Genomic DNA, 18613 nt, shown 5'->3' with positions numbered 1-18613 from the left:
GAGTGATTAAGCTAACATGCTGAGCACTACATGATGAGAGTCGAACAGTGAGTGCAGGTTAGTGATATAGCCCATAGTGTACTAGCTTTCAATATCTCAGGTGGCTGCAACATTGTAGAGGGAACGTCATTGCAACGTTCGGCTTGATCACCTGCAATCAATGTTAGAAACCTGCCTTTATCATACACTACAATAGTAGTGTATAGTAGGGACCACAAAGGAGTAGGCGTGGCCCATGGAATAATATCACCCAAAAAACAGCCTCAATTTTCCCTAACGATGATCAGGCAGTATTGGATAGGTGAAACTAAGCCCAAACAAGCTTTCAGATCGACCCAAATGCTTTCAACAGGTTGCTACAGAATTTTAAAAATAATTTATTTAACGGAATTTACTACTGACTAAGTAAGTAAGTAACTGACTGATGCCTTCAGACAAGCATAACTCAATAACGGCTAAGGCTACGGGCTCGATTTTTTCACTGTTTGACATCACTTCTGCTTGACATGTACCTTTTGGCATACCGCAGTACGTATAATGCATTCTTCAAGGACTTACCAGCATCCTCCTTTGTGTCCCATTCATCTTTGTTGACAGCGAAAAGTGTCAATTTGGCGATAGCACATGATGGCTTCCCTTCATAACGGAAATTGTCCGTATTTGTCATAGTAGGTATTTTGATATCAGAGGTGCTTTTCAAACAGTTCTTGATTCATACTGCTGTGTAACGGGTTGAACAAAGCTGACAATGAAGTGTAATGGATACTTCACTTTTCAGATGATAATTGGTATAACTGGGACACATGCGGCACCATTTCTTTCGGTATGTGTGGATTGCAGAGGTGCTTTTCGAACAGTTCTTGATTCGAAATGCTGCGTAATGGGTTGAACATAGCTGACAACGAAGCGTAATGGATGCTTTACTTTTCAGACGATAATTGGGGCGTGCAATACCATTTCAGATGCAATATGCGTGGGTTCACCAGTCATAATTATTATTTACAAAAAAAAAGTTAACAAACAAGTACACAGAAAAATTTGAGTAGGGACCATAGCACATCAATAAAAAAATACTGAAACAAGCTGGAGTAGTGCACGATATTAATTTACAGTAAACTATAAGAAGTGTTATATCCCTACTGTGCTCAAGATACCATAATGGAATGCACAGTAGGGATTTAAGTATATGTTAAAGTATAGCCGCGAGTGCTATATGAAAAAGAAAGTATGAGGCGCACGTCCGAGATGCTAATAAAGCACGAGGCGAAGCCGAGTGCTTTATTAGCATCGAGGCCAAGCGCCGAGTACTTTATTTTTCAATATAGCACGAGCAAGGCGATGCTTTAAATAATTTATGGAACTTTCTAGTCGTGTAGCTTCACCATACACTAGGACTCATAATTAACAAGCGTTGCACGAACTATTAGCAGCCTGAACGCGCACAAACTAGTTTAACAAAGTAACTCACGCGTATTTCACCATAGTTTGGCATAGTAGACGTTCATCGCGTCTTTTGGCAGGTTTTGCTCGCAACCCACAATCGATTCTATTGTGAGTCACATGGTGAAGTATTTCCGTGATATCTCCAGGACTTGTCCGTTTACATTAACAAACATAACAGCAACGTTACCTTCTCCCACCCATCATCGAAGCATTTAGGTATGTCTATAAAAGCAATCCAGTGGTGGAATTCGTATTGGCTGGGGTGATTGATCACTCAGCGCAGCGAGGCTATCAGCCTTCACCGGCTTGGGTGATTAGTCGTACTGGCGTGAGCCCCGTAAGCTATTAGCCTACACTAAGGCACGTGGGCAACTGTGCTTTATTGCCCACAAAGAGTGCTTTATTGCACCGCAAAGAGTGCTTTATTGAACGAATAAAGCACTCTTTGCGGTGCAATAAAGCACTCTTTGTGGTCGATGAAGCAGTTGGCCGGCTGAGAGTGTATTTTATGAAATTTAAAGTACACTTTTTCCTTTGATCTCGCCCACGCAAAGTTCTATAACACTTCTTATAGTTTTACTATGAATTAATATCATGCACTACTTCAGCTTGTTTCAGTACTTTTATCCATGTGCTATGGTCCCTACTCTAGTTGAAATTTTTCTGTATACTTATAAGAGTTACAGCTGTCTTGTGCGACTCTCCCTAGGTGAGTGGTGCATAACAGTTATACAACGTGCACTCGTGCTCTGCCTGTATAAACGCACCTACCTTTGGGCCTGATGGCCCTCAGGCTCATGCATTTATATCAGGCAGGGAGGTGCTTGTGCCCGTTGTATAACTATATATTGTGCATTCAAGGCTCACTAGAGCCTGCAAAAAATTCAAATACAAAACTACCATGGAGTAAATGAAAAGTAATTAGTCAAGTTTCATTCACTACTTATATAGTAGAAGGTGTACAAACCAATTGTGGGTTTTAGTTTTCATAGTGATCATCCCACCACATTACTTGTTCTATATCCAAACAACATTCTACAAACATCAGTCTTGTCTCAACCACAACTATAAACACCACACACGAACAGAATCAGTACAAGTACTTCTTGATATTTTATTATCATACACTAGCTAGCTATATTTCTATTATATCACAAGTACACAGAAAATTTTGGAATTTTCAACTGGAGTTGGGACCATAGCACATCGATAAAAAGTACTGAAACAAGCTGGAATAGTGCACCATATTAAATCACAGTAAAACAATAAGATGTGTTATATCCCTACTGTGCATTTTCATAATGGTATCTTGAGCACAGTAGGGATATAAGTTATAGTTATATCCTGGTACGAGGGTGATATCATTGTTATTACACGAGTCCGAGACGGAGCCAAGGACGAGTGTAATAACAATGATATCATCCGAGTATACGGGATATAACTATTTTATATCCCAGTGCGTGGGAGTACGCAGAAGTTTACGGATAGTAAATTAAGTTCCGGTTTGAGTTCCTGTCACTGTGCTCAAGATTTCGTCCGAATTGTGTGGAGATTCTACTTCGTAGCTACAAGAGAGACCTTACATACTGCCTACAAACTGTAGTGAAGGGCGGTGTTATGAAGCAGCGGTTCCAGGTACGATTCGCCTTCGTCAGAAATTGGTATGGTGGTGTCGCGTGGTGTGCAAGAGAAAAATAAAGACCAACAAGTGGCTACCATAGTCCGAGATAGAACGATGAAGCTAGAGGAAGTTAGTTCTTCACCATAATGACCGTTGGGAGTGATCGCTGGAGCAAAAATCGTCACGGACTATTCTTGACATTTGTTTAACTATCATATTGGTAACTTGTAGTGTTATTGTGTAAAGGATTAACAGTTTTCTTGTAAGACTTAGCTAATTTTAAGTGCTGTATTGGTGTGTTTTGTATCAATATTTCCTTATTTGGCTCTTTGTTCCATTGGTAAACAATGCCATTCACGGTTATTATGATGTCACGAAAGAGACTGAGTGGCTCCGCAACAGGGTAATAAGTTAGTTATCACTGGGTGATAACTAATACATATATCGTACAGTAGCAGCGCCGCTCTGTCTAGCTGTATGGTAGTTATAACCCAGCGCGGCGTTTTGATACTCCCACGCACTTGGATGTAACACTTCTTATTGTTTTACTGTGATTTAATATCATGGACTACACCTTGTTTCAGTACTTTTTATCTGTGTGCTATGGTCCCTACTCTAGTTGAAAATTCTGAATTTTCTGTGTACTTGTTTGTTAACTTTTTTTCTGTAAATAATTATTATGACTGGTGAACCCACGCATACGTACCTCATCTGAAACGGTACCGTGCACCCCAATTGTCGTCTGAAAAGTGAAGTATCCAATACGCTTCATTGTTGGTTGGCTATGTTCAACCAGTTACACAGCAGTACAAATCAAGAGCTGTTTGAAAAACACCTCTGCAATCAAAATAGCCACTATGACAAATACAGACGATTTCTGTTACGAAGGGAAGCCATCACATGCTATTACCAAATCAACACTTTTCGCTGTCAGCAAAAATGAATGGGACACAAAGAAGGACACTGGTAAGTCCATGAAGAATGTATTGTACATACTGTGGTATGCCAAAAGGTACCTGTCGGGCCGAAGCAACATCGAAAAGTGAAAAAATCAAGCCCGTGCCTTAGCCATTATCGAATTATGCTTGTCTGAAGGCATCAGTCAGTCAGTCACTTACTTAGTCAGTCAGTCACTAGAAAATTCCGTTAAATAATTTTAAACAATCCGTACCAACTTGTTGAAAACGTTTCGGGTCGATCTGAAGCTTGTTTGGACTTAGTTTTACCTGATCAATACTGCCTCATCGCCGTCAGGGGAAATTGAGACTTATATTATTTTTTGGGCCAAACCTACTCCTTTGTGGTCCCTACCATACAGTACTATCATATTGTATGATAATTTATTTACTGCATGCTGCTTGTCTATAGTTTTATTTGTTGTTGTTACATGCACAGCAGACAACACCTGTAGGTGATACTTTTTATAGTTGTAACATGTAACACTTTTGTTCAGGCTGATAGCCTTGATGCTAATACAAGTGTAACCACTGGATTCGTTTTATATGCATGCCTGAAAGATTTGATTATGGTTAGGCAGCAAGTGACGTTGTAGCTACAATTGGTATAATAAATGGACGAGTCCTACGGATATCACAGAAAAGACGAGTAGGACAAATTTCATGAAATTTACAAGTGTTTTAATGCTTTTGCATTATGTAAAGACTAATCATAATGTATACTAAAGACCAAAAGGGGTAAGCTTCATTATAGATGGTTAACTTGTGTCATCCGTAATGTGGGTGTGTCCGCATTCAAAAGCATGCTGAAACGGTTGTAAATACATTGTAATACTAGCTCTCACCTTTTAGTAACATTTCCCAACTTGTAGAACGGCAAGGATACTGAAATGCCTTCCTTTGAGTGCTTGTTGTGACAACACTTCAAGTTGTGGTAATCATCACGTGAGCATTAATTTATTCCCACAATCGATTTTGGTCTAAGCTTATGTAAAACAAACAGAGGGTGATACCACTACCTCATACACATCAAGGCCACGCTTACTTTGATGAAAGTGGCTTGCTCTTTTAGAAGTGTACCACTTTCCCAAGATATATTTCAATGTACATTTAGATGTCTCCCTGTAAAGAGGCATACATGGCAAATGTATCCTCTGGAATTCTTGTGATCTGAGGTGTGAAAGTGTTACATTTTTTAATTACTTATTTTGTCAAGTTTAACCAAACCCCATAATCAATTGTAACATGGGGTAGTATAAATGCCCTGATTCGGTTAATCATCCAGGACAGTGTACTCACAATGAGCCTTATCCGAAATTACATCACAGACATAAAATGGCTGCTGTAGTGTGGGGACATTTGTAAAATTTGTATGGGCGACTATGGGAAGAAAACTTTTGAATGGTGATATCTCAGCTAAGATGGAAGATATGGACTTTATCCACAATGACGTCACAAGTACAAGATGGCCACATTATTTGGGGTACTAATGTACAGGCGCCTGTGGAAAAATTCTTTTGATCGATCATATTTCAACCAGGGAAGATGATCTCAACCTCTAAGCAACAGGTACAGTTACAAGACAGTACAACAAATGATTTGTTTCGCATGCTGGAAAGTTTCCGAGGTAACGCTTGTTTGCAATAGTTTTTGTTATTTTATACCCATACCTGTTGGTTACTCCTCAGTATCTTGTTTCACGAGTGAAATATCATGGATCAAAACAATTTCTCCATTGGCGCCTGTACATTAGTACTCCAAATAATGTGGCCATCTTGTTGCTCATGACGTCATTGTGGATAAAGTCCATTGAGCTCTAACCAGCAAGTATGGTTGTAAATTAGCTGAAAGAATATGAATCTAGCGTTGTTTTGAAAATCAACCTAAAATCGCTTTTATGTACTTATTGTATCGTCAAGAGTTAATAATAGTGGAGGGGAGAGTGTCTAACGCTCTATAGGGCTGTATAAAATGAGCGCGTTTGAGCTAAAGGGCTTCTGCAATCTTAACAAGCGACGTGTTAACGCATTCAATTATGGTTACGCGGCCGGCGCAATACTCATTCAGAAAAGAGTGTATCGATAGCAGTTCACGTGAGAAGCGAGTGTTATAAAATGGCGTCCGTTCATGGTTCTCAGTCGAAGATATCAAATTGTGGCGGTACCCGTGAGAGTGGAAAACAGATTCTAGTGGAAGAAGAAACATCATCTCGATGGGAAGTAGGAAAACCGTTGTTCGAAGACGCGATGCGGTGTTACCTGGTCTGCCATGTTGGAACCAAATACCACTATCAGCACTTCCCAAATATCGATTCTAGTGTTCATGAACTTGTGCAGCATCGTTGATGTGACCTGACAAAAGTGACGATTGGTTCTAGTTGTCAAGTGTAGAGAATGCGACTAAACACGAGATTATCCGTGGTGAAGCCCTTTAGCTCCCACGCGCTCATTTTATGCAGCCCTATACAGCATTAGACACTCTCCCCTCCACTATTATTAACTCTTGGTATCGTCTTATAACCATACCTGCTAGTTAGAGTTTGATATCTTTCTTCTTAGCTGAGATATTTCCGTTCAAAAATTTTCTTCCCATAGTCGCCCATACAAGTTTTATGAATGTCCCCACACTACAGCGGCCATTTTTATTTTTGTGATGTAATTTCGGATAAAGCTGATAATAGCCATTACCTTTAATTAATTTTTGACAAGCTTCTTACAACAATGTTAGGAAGCTTGATTTTTTAATGATCTGTAGGTATCTGTTTTGATATCGTCAATTTCTTAACACTACAATACCATGGATTTTAAAAGATAGCCTTTTAAAGCTTCACTATTTGTATGACAAGTGTACTTATGAAAGGATATGAACTGGTATCGGAGGGAAGCTACTGTGAAATTTATATAAATTCATGAATGACTGACCTTGTTTAATCATGCTTCAAAATTATTGTTCATTTTTATTTCTCTAAAAAAAAACTATTACCTCAACTCCTTTGCCTAGTGTCCAACACTTATATCAGTATATTCAGATACAAGCCACAGCTCTTATTTGAGCGCTACTCTTATGACAATAATTCTAGACCGTGGAGCAGCTACTATACGAGCTACGGTTGTTTCCTGTCAAATATATTATGTGTAAATGATTGAAATCTTTTACTTATTTGTGTGTAGAACAGGCACTCGGAGTACTGTTTTATAATTGGCTTGAGAAGCTTACTCCATCTATGTATGTTAGCAAACAATCATGTGACTGATCTATTATGTTTGTGTATGTGGTAACTACAGTGTACACATTGGCCTGTTTATATAATACGTACTGTACTGTGATACTAGTAACTTGCAAGTTGAAGTTTTAATTTCAAAATGACTTTCAAAGTAACCAGCAGTAACCAAGGCTATGCTGACATTCCATCTAAAAACTTTCATATCTAAGTTGTTAGAAAATATTTTGTGTATGTGTTTGTGCCTCATACATCTCCATTTACCGTTAGCCAAAATGACACGTGAAACATCATCTACACAGAGGAGGGTGGACACGATATAAGTGCTACTAAAAAATATTACCATTAATTGAATATTTCTAATACCAAGATTAAAATGAAGTGATTAAAACTGTTTAGCAACAGCCACACTAATTTATCTTGTGCTTCTTGTGACAAACAGAGGAAAATGAGTACGAAGGTGTCTTATTTCCTGCTTGATTCTCCATGAGGACACGCTAGTAGCGTCCGCTTTCCTTTCTTTAATTCCGTGGGAGTGAGCATAGGAGGCACATAATACCTTCTTCGACGATTTTTGGACTCGAATGCAAGCTTATAAGATGTCTCTAGAGTGCAACGCATCGATTCCACCGACAAACTTACTGCACACGTGATCCTCTATAAATTCAAGAGTGATTTACGTGCCGGGAATAGCGGGGAAGAGTGGGGCAGACCGGTGAAATATACTAAACAACCAGCACACTTTCGAATGGTACTTATTTAAACTTCGCTGAAGGCTTAGTTATACTTTTAATACAAATGTAAGCGCTCACGTGAGCATGTCCACTCTCCTCTGTCATCTACATATGTATATTACGTAAAAAAAACCTAGCCCACAATACATTATGATATGTAGCTCTATATAAAGTGGTAGCTAGTATCAGTGGATGCGTCCATGTCATCCTTTTCTATGTTACCTCATGGAAAGGGTAAATTTTTTGGACAGTCATTTTCCTAATTCATATGACTTGACCCACTGTACATGTTTACAGTGAAACCTGCGTGTTAAGAACACCTTGGTGCTGTCCTGATCATTAAGGTGTCCTGATTTTCCAGTTAGTTTATGTGGTGAGAGATATTTTGTTTGGGACTATTACTAAGTGTTTAGGTTGTATATTTGTCTTCTGATTTAGAGTTGGGAACCACATACCGGCATTTTGCTCAATAGGAGGTGTAAGAATGATGCAACATAGATACTGAGGTGTAGCAGAGGTTTCTGTTATATCATTCTAACACCTCTTACGAAGCATTTATGCCTCAATGTCACTGGTATTGGTGTCTTAACTGTTTTAGAAAATTGTCAGTCAACAGTGAAAAGGACATGCCTCGAGTGAAATTTGTATTAAGAAGGTCTATGCTACCATATTGGATCAGTTTTGTTTGTTGGCTTGATGATGTGTGACTGGATCTGCAAAAACCTAACATACTCACACAAGCCTAAATTTACCGTATAATGCAATGGGTGAATTATTTGCATATTACTGAACAGCTTCTGTAAATTATTGAACACCTTTTTCTAAGTGAAGGAAGGGGCTAACAATAAAAACCTGATATCATCTTATTCGTCTACTCAAGAAGAATTGGAAAATCTTTTGCTTCGTTGCAGTAGCACACAAGTCATGGGCAGTTGTTTACGTCATAACAAAGCAATCTTACGTAATTGATTTTTCTTCACAAGTTTTGCCCTTGTAAGCAGTGAAGAAAGGTGATAGAAGGAAGATAGAAGAATAGCCAGCCAAGGTTTCAGCCCTAGAAGCCAATAGTTTTCAAAGCTACAGCACTGCAAAGTGGTAATAACAAAATGGTTGATTTGTACAGTGACAATATGGAAACTTCAGACACTTACTTAAAAACAGTCTTAGCTTATGATTGCAGTCCTCTACAACATCAGACAGGCTGATCAGATTACAGTGACCATCTCAGTCTGTCCATAAACCTTAGGGTTTATGGCTGCTCTGAAGACATTTATGGGCTTGGGGCTATCCTTAACAAGCTGTCAGTGAGGCTGAATTTTGGGTAACATTTTTTAAGTAAGAAAGCCCAAACTTCCATGATTGCTTCTATACAGTACTACCATACTATATGATTCATATAAAATTATGTGTGGATTCTGTGTATTCACAAGTAATTATGTGTGTGTGTGTGTGTGTGTATGTATGTGTGTGTGTGTGTGTGTGTGTGTGTGTGTGTGTTGTGTGTGTGTGTGTAAAATAGGTATGTATCTACATGTACACATAGACATTATTGGTTGATTTTTTGAGCTACACAGACTGTTAAAAATTGAACCTGTTAACAAAGATGCCCAAAACCCAAACCCACATTACAATATTACAAGTGACACTATATTAAGGGGTGGCAAATAATTGTATATTATTAAGATCAAAAAGTTGTTGTTGAGCAGCCAAGTGTGATGGATAATAATTTTTGGACAGTCATGATTATATGACTTGAATTGTGCATGTAGTAGCTGTAGGGATTTGCCTGATATGTATGTCCAAAGTCCAAGGGTAGTGTGCATCAGCGTTGAAACCGGGTCACTGCTGCTGACCCACTGACCCGGATTTGACCCAGATTGACCCGGATTAATTAAAGCTGAGGCGTGCGATAAGAGGTATGTTTCGGGTAGTCTGAAGTGAGCAGGGCGAGCGAGACTACGTTTTGAGCGTTTGATCCGTGTTGAATAAATGAGTGGTTATGTGATAACTAAGCCGATAAGTTTATAATTTAAAATCAGTCAGTACGTTTTGGTTCCACGTAGCATAGATAGTATATACTACGTACCCAGTTTATGCTATCTATGCACGTAGCTACTGTGAGTTTACAGACAGCAATTGGGTGTGGCTTCCTGCATACCTAGCATTACAATTTCCCATATATTGAAGTGGGTGTGGTTCGCAAAAGAACTTATCCGCTGCAAGACTAAACTATATACAACTTGTACAATAATCGATTAGTGGGCGTGGCTCCACGTAAGCTTGCAGACAGCAATGGACACAGTTTATGCTACAGACTGCACTTGCTAATAAATGGGAGTGGCTGAGCGTGTTTGTAACGTGATAAGTGGGCGTGGCTCATGAAAGAGCTACACAACTAGTGTTTATAAATTTCCATGTCGTCAAGCAAACAATTACGTGATCCTATCCGGGTTAGAATTTGTAAACCGGGTTGGGCCCGGATGACCCGGAGAAAATGTGACCCGGATGACCCGGATGACCCGACCCGGTTTCAACGCTGGTGTGCATACATACCAAGTGCCCATGTTACAGTTAATATGTAATAGCAAGAGTTCATAACATATATATTTGCAATACATATCAAATATGGCAATATATCGATGCAGCAAATAGGTATCATGATACGATACAGTACTTAGAAAATATCGATATATCGAAGTTTTCCAGTAGAAACAGTCAGTGATTGCTCTATTACTGTAACAGTGATCTAGATACTCAAATTGAAAGCCTCTCAATTTACCTATCCTATAAAATGCAACTTTACAAGAAGCCATACAAGCATGCATGTATAAAATTAATGCTGTTATGGCTAAAATATTCTTACCTGGGTCTTCTAAAAACAGTAGCTGTTACACTTTAAGTATAAAGAACTGCACCATTAAGCAGTAAACAAATCTGCTGTATATACTAGCTGTCTTGAACAACTCATGAAAATGCAGAGTAATCCGGACAATCCTTTGAGGGAACATGTGTTAAATGTTTGCTGCAGCCAGTATTGGTGGTAGCTAATTGTCTGGGTGGTGTAATAGAGGCAGGTATCCATTATATCAAAACACACTTGCTTTTTGTCATCACTATACTACTGTAGTTTATCAGTATTCACTGAATAAAGACGTTTGTATACACAGTGAATGTAGAATCAGTGTCAGCTCTTTAAGGTACGGATAAATTGGATATAGTTACAACTATTAGCTAATATGCCAGTCATAACTAGCCATGACCACTTCATTATAGTATCATGATACAGTATCGTATCACACAGTTTACTGACGGTGATACGTGATACACAAAATGCACTGTATCACAGAACACTAATATGTAATACTTTAGTTTCAGGCTAATAGCCTATCCGGGTGAGTAATCACCCATACCAATGTGAGTGTAACCACTGGATTCATTTTGTTACACATGCCTGAAAGATTCGATTATGACAAGGCAGCACGAAACATTGTAGCTACATGTACGTCTGTTATAATGAATGGTTGAGTCCTAAGAATATCATAAAAAAGTCAAGTTGGGGGGATCTTGGGGAATTTGCAAGTGTTTTAATGCTATCGTGTTGTTTAAAGATTAATTACAACGTATATACTAAAGGCCTAAAGGGTAAGCTTCATTATATAATGGTTAGCTCATGTTACCTGTCATGTTATCTATTATCTGTGGGTGTGGTCCTTATTCGAAAACATGCCGAAACGCTTGAATGCACTATAACACTACTTCTCATCTTTAACTAATGTTTCTCAACTCGTAGAATGGCAAGAATACTGAAACGCTTTCATCTGAGTGCTTCTTGTGACAACACTCCTATTCAATAGCACACTATTCAAATATTTGTTAGCACAGTTGTGATCAGATGGATAAAGCCTACCTTGAAACTTGAGATTGTGAACAAATTGGCATATTCATACTGAAAATTTTCATTTAGATGAGATTTTCTGCTTTACCTTACTACCCAACAAAGATTTCATTGCCTATCCATGCTTAAAAAATATATTCAATTAAAATTAATTGGTTATTTGTTCACGATAATAAAAATTGTAATTCCTTCCTACACTAAATGATATATATATAATATATGCTTCTTCGTCAATGTGCCTATTGTTTATATAACTATTGGTGCATTCTGACATACGTACGTACACACTACTATAAATTTTAAAATAAAAATGAATGTAGCTTAGTTTACATGTAAGTGTATGGCAATGACAGGAAAAAAACACATGACCAGATCCGACAAAATCATGCAAGCCTAAACTTACAGTATAAAGCATTGAATACAATGGGTGAAATACTTGTGTATTATTGTAAAAATTCCTTAATTTTAAACGCTTTGTTATTAGTGAAAAAAGGTAACTCTGAAAACCTGGATATCATATTATTAACTTATTCAACAGAAACACGAAAATCTTTGTGTCGTTGGAGTAGACCCCAGGATATGCAAGTTATGGGCATTTTCTTTATGTCACGTTGAAATGATAATATATGATCAACAGACACGGTAGTGTGTCGTGCGGCCCAAGAAGCCGGTACGCCACACCGTGAGTATATTAACAGGAAGAAAGAAAACGCAGTTTTCACACCTATGTAGCTCTGTGATCCCTAATCCTATTGGAACCAAATTTGCTACAGAAGTGCCGGCCAGTTAGGGGAGGGAGTCTACATGCCAAATTTGAAGAAAATCGCTCCAGCCATTTCCGAGATACGAGCGAACAAAGTTTCGTTTTAATTTCTTCGTTTTTTTCTTCTTCATCTTCTTTATTTCATGCACTTTGCAAAATCTGCCATAAAACACGAATGCATGTTCGGATTGGGCTGAAATCTGGCACACTTAAAGGGCTCATTATGGTGGATCTCCGTACCAACTTTGGTAGGAATCCAATGAACATTCACAGAGTTATGACTGATTATTTGTATAAAATAAGTTCGAAGGTCTGTCACGCCTAGATGGGTAAACCACTTGGAGGAATGAGTTAAAAATTGGTATGTAGATGGAGTAGCCATCGTAGGAGTGCCTTTCTGTGGTTTGAAAGGAATTCAAATACAAACTGCCTAGAGCAATGAGCTGAAAATCAGTATGTTGCTGGAATAATCATCATAGAAAGTCCTTGCAGTAGTACAGAAGAATCAGATTAGTGAGATTACAAACCACTGAGTTATGATTCGAAACTTAACTATGTGTAGCAAATGCGAGATCGAAATACTCTAATAGAACAGTCACCATAATAAAGCATTTAGCTACGTTTATAACTTACTTCATTATAGAATTATATTACATTGCAGGCTATTCTGTGGGGAATTCAGCTACAAACAGTTAATCTGATAGACAATTCAGCTACAGGCAAGTCACCCTGTAGAGAATTCATCTTGAAACAAATCACCCTGTGGATAGATCAGCTAGAAGAAATCACCTTGTAGAGAGTTCAGCTACAAAGAAACCATCATGTAGAGAGTTCAGCTGCAAACAAATCACCCTGTAGAGAGTTCAGCTACGAACAGATCACCCTGTAGAGAGCTCAGCTATAAGCAGATCACCCTGTAGAGAAATCAGCTAGAAGAAGTTACCTTGTAGAGATAGTTCAGCTACAAAGAAACCATCATGTAGAGAATTCAGCTGCAAACAAATCACCCTGTACAGAGTTCAGCTACGAACAGACCACCCTGTAGAGAGTTCAGCTAGAAACAAGTCATCCTGTAGATAGTTCAGTTACAAAGAAGCCACCATGTAGAGAGTTCAGCTGCAAACAAATTACCCTGTAGAGAGATCAGCTAAAGGAAATCACCTTGTAGAGAGTTCAGCTACAAAGAAACAAGAGAGTTCAGCTGCAAAAAAAATCTATCGCTCTGTATAGAGTTCAGCTACATTTCAAGTTACCCAGTAGAGAGATCAGTTGCAAACAAGTTATCCGTAGGGAATAATTGACATGTAATAACTGTATGTATTATTTATATATAATTTGTACATTTACTGATAAAATCTGAATTAGTTAAAGTATTTAAAATCTGCTTCACTTTTTTCTTCTTCCTGTGGTAAAGAAAAAAAAAGATAGGTTTAAAAAGTCCCAAAGCTGGCCATAGGCCGGCTTTGGGGTATACAAGTACAAAAAGAAGTGAATTCTAATCAAAAACAGCCAAGCTGTAAAAAAAGGAGTGCGGCTCTCAGAAAGGCTATGGTGAAAAAAGATGTGAAATCCAAGGTGGAGGCCAAGAAATGGCTGTGATGGTAGGTTAATAGTAAAAAAATTTAACAACGACAATTCAGGTGAATTTTGTGTCTAGACCAAGCGGCACCAAATTTACCGGAATTGTCATTATTAAATTTTTTACCATTAACCTACCATCACAGCCATTTCTTGGCCGCCACCTTGGATTTCACATAGTTTTTCACCATAGCCATTTTGAGGGCCGCACTTTTTTTTTACAGCTTGACTGTTTTGGATTAGATTGACTTTTCTGTACTTATTTCACCTTTTCATGTAGTGAAAAAAAGTGATGCAAAGAAAACCTTACCCAGTAACTGATTACCCTACTCATGGTGAACACAATGGTGAAAATTTCTGTGACTCTGTTTGTAAGTTACAAGTGCCTGTATGTTATTTTCCTATACATACTTGCTGTACAAATAGATTTTTCTGCTTTTGCTACTTTGTAGGAGTGTAACTCACAAAGTTATTGGCATTTGAGATTGAAACCTTACCAGAGCATACACTTGGCTAAGTAGATTATAATAAACATGAATTTGAAAAATGCACGATTTTGTCGGATTTTCTCAGATCCAGTCGCATACATACATATACTAACCAGATTACCAACAATTATTAGAACCTGACTGTATTTTTCTGTAATTCTTATCACACAATATGATATTACTGTATATAGGATCATAGAGGTTTGCACATTCTCACAGAATATGAATATTTACCAGAAGCCAGCCTCACAATATAGCACCTTGACATTATTGGTGAGGTATAGCAAAGCCCAAAAGTGCCTTCAGTGTGGCCCAAAATGCTTCCTGTGAAATTTAAAAAGTGCTCACTACGTAACTTACTAATCAATGCCTTCGAATAAGCATAGCTCAAAACTAGTTTGACTATAGGCTTGATTGTTCATTGCTACAGTAGATGTTGCTTTAGCATGTGCCAATACAGTACGTACTGTACCATGTGCACATCATGTTACTTACGTACCTCTTTTTTGGGTGTTGATTTGCAGTAGAATGTTGTGGCTTACTGCTGACTGGCTATCACATTTGTCTTCCATATTTCCATAGTAATTGTAGAAATACTTGTCATACTGTTTTTCATTTGAAACACAGTGTAACAGACTGAATATATGTAGCAAATAATGAAGCATATGTAATGGCCACTACACTAGAGGTCCCTGCACTGTATTTTCAAATGTATGTACCATGTATGTCATTAATATTACAGTTACCTACTGATTCTCATTTTTTTAGTTTGTTTTGTCAACCTGTTGGACTGAATAAGCAACCAATAGCCAACTGTGATGATCTATACTTTATGTAAGTTGTTCTTGTTTTTTTATTTTACACACTAAGATTTCAGTACAGGCAGCCCCTTTCTTACGCTAATACTGAGCAATCGTTCAGAGCTATATGTAATACAGTGCTGCTGGCAATAGTATTCTCCATACTATGTCATGATAACAGATATGTAATGATTTGACATAATTCTGATGGTAATAATTAGCTACCTTGGGTGGTGTGACATCAACCTGGATATTTTCACTGATAATATTTTTCTTCAGCTTACCAGATGACTGGTGTGTGCTTGCTCCATATTTTAGTGGCATAGGCACCCCATTTGATGTACTGCATGTGCTACGATTTTTCCTGTGCGCCTGATACGTTCTACTTCATGAATTTGGTGGTGGATGTGGATAATCTCAAATTGCTCTATAATTTTATTATTTGTGTACAGGCTGTAGATGGAACAAGAGTATTCTGTGTATATTGTACATAGGTATTCAGGGATTATTCTAGGGGGGGGGGGCAAAGGAGGCATTTTGCCCCTCCTGAAAATGATTTTGCCCCTCCTGAACTCTGCCTCAATCAGGCTGAGTAAACAGGTGATTTAGCCTAACTTAAGTTCTGCCCCTCCCTCAATTTCTGAAAAACTTGGATTGCCCTCCCTGAATTTATTTTCTAGAAAAATCCCTGGGTATTTATTTTGTATTCTGACAGTTGTCTGCAGCACATAAACATAATATAGTTGTAGATACAACCTGAAAAGTTAAATCCCACAATCAAATATCACAAATAGTAAATACTCGACATCCATGTATAGCATCCTACCTGACTTTGAATTGGTTGATAGTTTGAGACTTTACAGCACAAGTGCTGAAGATCTGTAGGATACCTGGTCCTACAGTCTGTATGAAGTTGTTACATAAAGTGTGTTTGAAAAAGTCATAAGCAAATACTTTTAAAGCAGTGGATGATTGTTTAAAGCAAGACGCACATTTTGTATGTTGTTACTCAACCTCTCTTTGTTTGTTCTATAAATGTGTACATGTACGTTTGTGTGTGGGTATGTATTGTTTGCATAGTGTGCATGTACATATGACTTGTGTATGTGTGAAATTGTAATTCTAGTTTGGTTATACAACTGTACAGTATGACTAATCTAAATCCCACAATCAAATGTTTCAAGCAGTTGTATATATTGGTTAGTGGCAATGTTGTGTGTACTGAATGTGTGCTATGAAATATCATTTGACCGGCAAAATCTAGAATGAATTTTTAGAAAGTTTCCTCAGAAACCTGAGGATACTTGTAGGTATACTACACCCACAAGATGGATGTGTGCCTGGTTTCCTGAAATTCTGGAAAATGTGTGAGTGTGTTTGTATTGTTTTATGTCTGTCCATATTGTGTGACAAGGATGATTTTTTAGGGTTCTTTAAACCCTGTGTTAAATTTTGGCTGGTATTAAGTGCATTGGTACCTGGATTTTAGAAGCAGCTCAACATCAACGTGTTCCTTAGTACGTAGGTCTTTGGTGCATTGTGAACAGTTTAACTTTTCTGAATTTGTTGATTTGTTTCTTATTATTGTTTGCAGAAGGGTTGTGTTGTATTACTGCTTGACCATATATCTTTATACGTCATACACAGCAACAAGCTACAGAAATACTTTTATTTATTTCTTGCTGTCTTCTTTGGTATTGTACGTACGTATAAAATTGTATGAGTTGACTTTGTGTGGATTCCATATTATGCTATCATTCACATGTAATGGATTTGTACGTGTAGAATACAGTATGTATCTACACGTATACGTTACTGGACTTTTATGGATAAAAGGTGAATCTGTTTGCAAAGAAGACAACTAAAACCCAAACCCACAATACAATATCACAAGTGACCCTATATTAAGCTGTAGATAATCAGTGTGTTGTGAAGATTGAAGAGTAATTGTGACCTTTTTGAGCAGCAACGTACAGTGGAATAATAATTTTTGGACAGTCATGATTATATGACTTGAATCATGCACAATAAATTTGTATGAGGGATGTTTTATTGACTCTAAAATTATATGTATGCTTTGGATACTCATCTTTGTTTGTACTCTAGAACGTGCTTGTTGTTTAGACAATAATTAGACATTCTGACATACGTACGTACTAGAATAAGGTGGATGTATGTACCTTAGTTAACATGTAAATCCGTAGCCATTACAGAAAATTATATTAACAAGATTACCGAAATATTATTATACTTTATGTGACTGAACCCGACTGTACGTATTATTTGGAATACAGTACAATATTGCATACCTCCACTATTATTAACTCTTGGTAGTACTGTGTCATGAAGGTTTGCACAAAAAAAAAAAAAAGAATATTGGTAGCCTACAGCTTTACAACACCTTGGCAGTATTGGTGAGGTATCACAAAGTCCAAAAGTGTCTTCAGTATGGTCCAAAGCACTTACAGTACAAAATCTTAAAAAGTTGAGTGGAATTTTACTGCTGACTGACTGACTAACGTTCCTTTCGTTCCTAAATGTCGCTTCAGCCTTGTAGGTCTCTTTTGGCATGTGCACAATGTTACGTAACATCGTGGACTTACCTTTGTCCTCATTTGTGTCTCATTTCTTTTTGCCGATAGAGCAAGGTACTGATTTGTGGTAACATGTTAAAACTTCCTTGTGGACTGGTTATCATGTTTATCTTCCATATTTCAGGAATGACTGGATTGATTGTAGAATATGTTGTCATACTTGAACATTGTGTAATGCACTGAGCATAGCTGACAATAAAGCATTATGACCACTACACCTCTCAGTAATGGATAGTTTAGAAGTGCATTTATATCCAAACTAAATTTATGGCATGGGGAACATAGAAATAGAAAGCAGTAAAACAAGGGAGGTGGCGTACACCTGCACATATACTAGTGGTCTGAAAGATTGGTAACTGGTATTTAAGTCAGTGAAGAAACATGGACAGCTTACTATTGTTCCAACACAACATAAGCAAATGCTTATATTCCATGTTACCTGCACCGAAACAAAGATTTTTGAACTCCATTTGAGTAGAAAAAATAATGATATCCATTCTTCATTCATTTTTAACCATTAA

The 18613-nt window shown here is 37.7% G+C and overlaps 2 long non-coding RNA genes across 4 annotated transcripts in view; one reads left to right on the top strand and one right to left on the bottom strand.

Moving 5' to 3' along the window:
• Nucleotides 1-18613, top strand: part of LOC136247208 (uncharacterized) — a 49070-nt gene that overhangs the window by 16834 nt on the left and 13623 nt on the right. Inside the window, exons 1-2 of one of the 2 annotated variants that reach the window (XR_010697191.1) lie at nt 14479-14581; nt 15467-15532. This is a non-coding gene — a long non-coding RNA (uncharacterized lncRNA). Of the gene's footprint in view, nt 1-14478; nt 14582-15466; nt 15533-18613 lie in introns of those variants that run through there. The other variant, XR_010697192.1, reaches the window with a different exon arrangement.
• Nucleotides 7483-18613, bottom strand: part of LOC136247206 (uncharacterized) — a 54280-nt gene continuing 43149 nt past the window's right edge. Inside the window, exon 6 of one of the 2 annotated variants that reach the window (XR_010697184.1) lies at nt 7483-7494. This is a non-coding gene — a long non-coding RNA (uncharacterized lncRNA). The remainder of the gene's footprint in view (nt 7495-18613) is intronic. The other variant, XR_010697187.1, reaches the window with a different exon arrangement.

The sequence above is a fragment of the Dysidea avara genome, chromosome 2 (genome assembly GCF_963678975.1).
Source record: "Dysidea avara chromosome 2, odDysAvar1.4, whole genome shotgun sequence".
NCBI lineage: Eukaryota > Metazoa > Porifera > Demospongiae > Dictyoceratida > Dysideidae > Dysidea > Dysidea avara.
The sequence above is the reverse complement of the archived record's forward strand: the minus strand, read 5'-3'. Positions and strand labels throughout refer to the sequence as shown.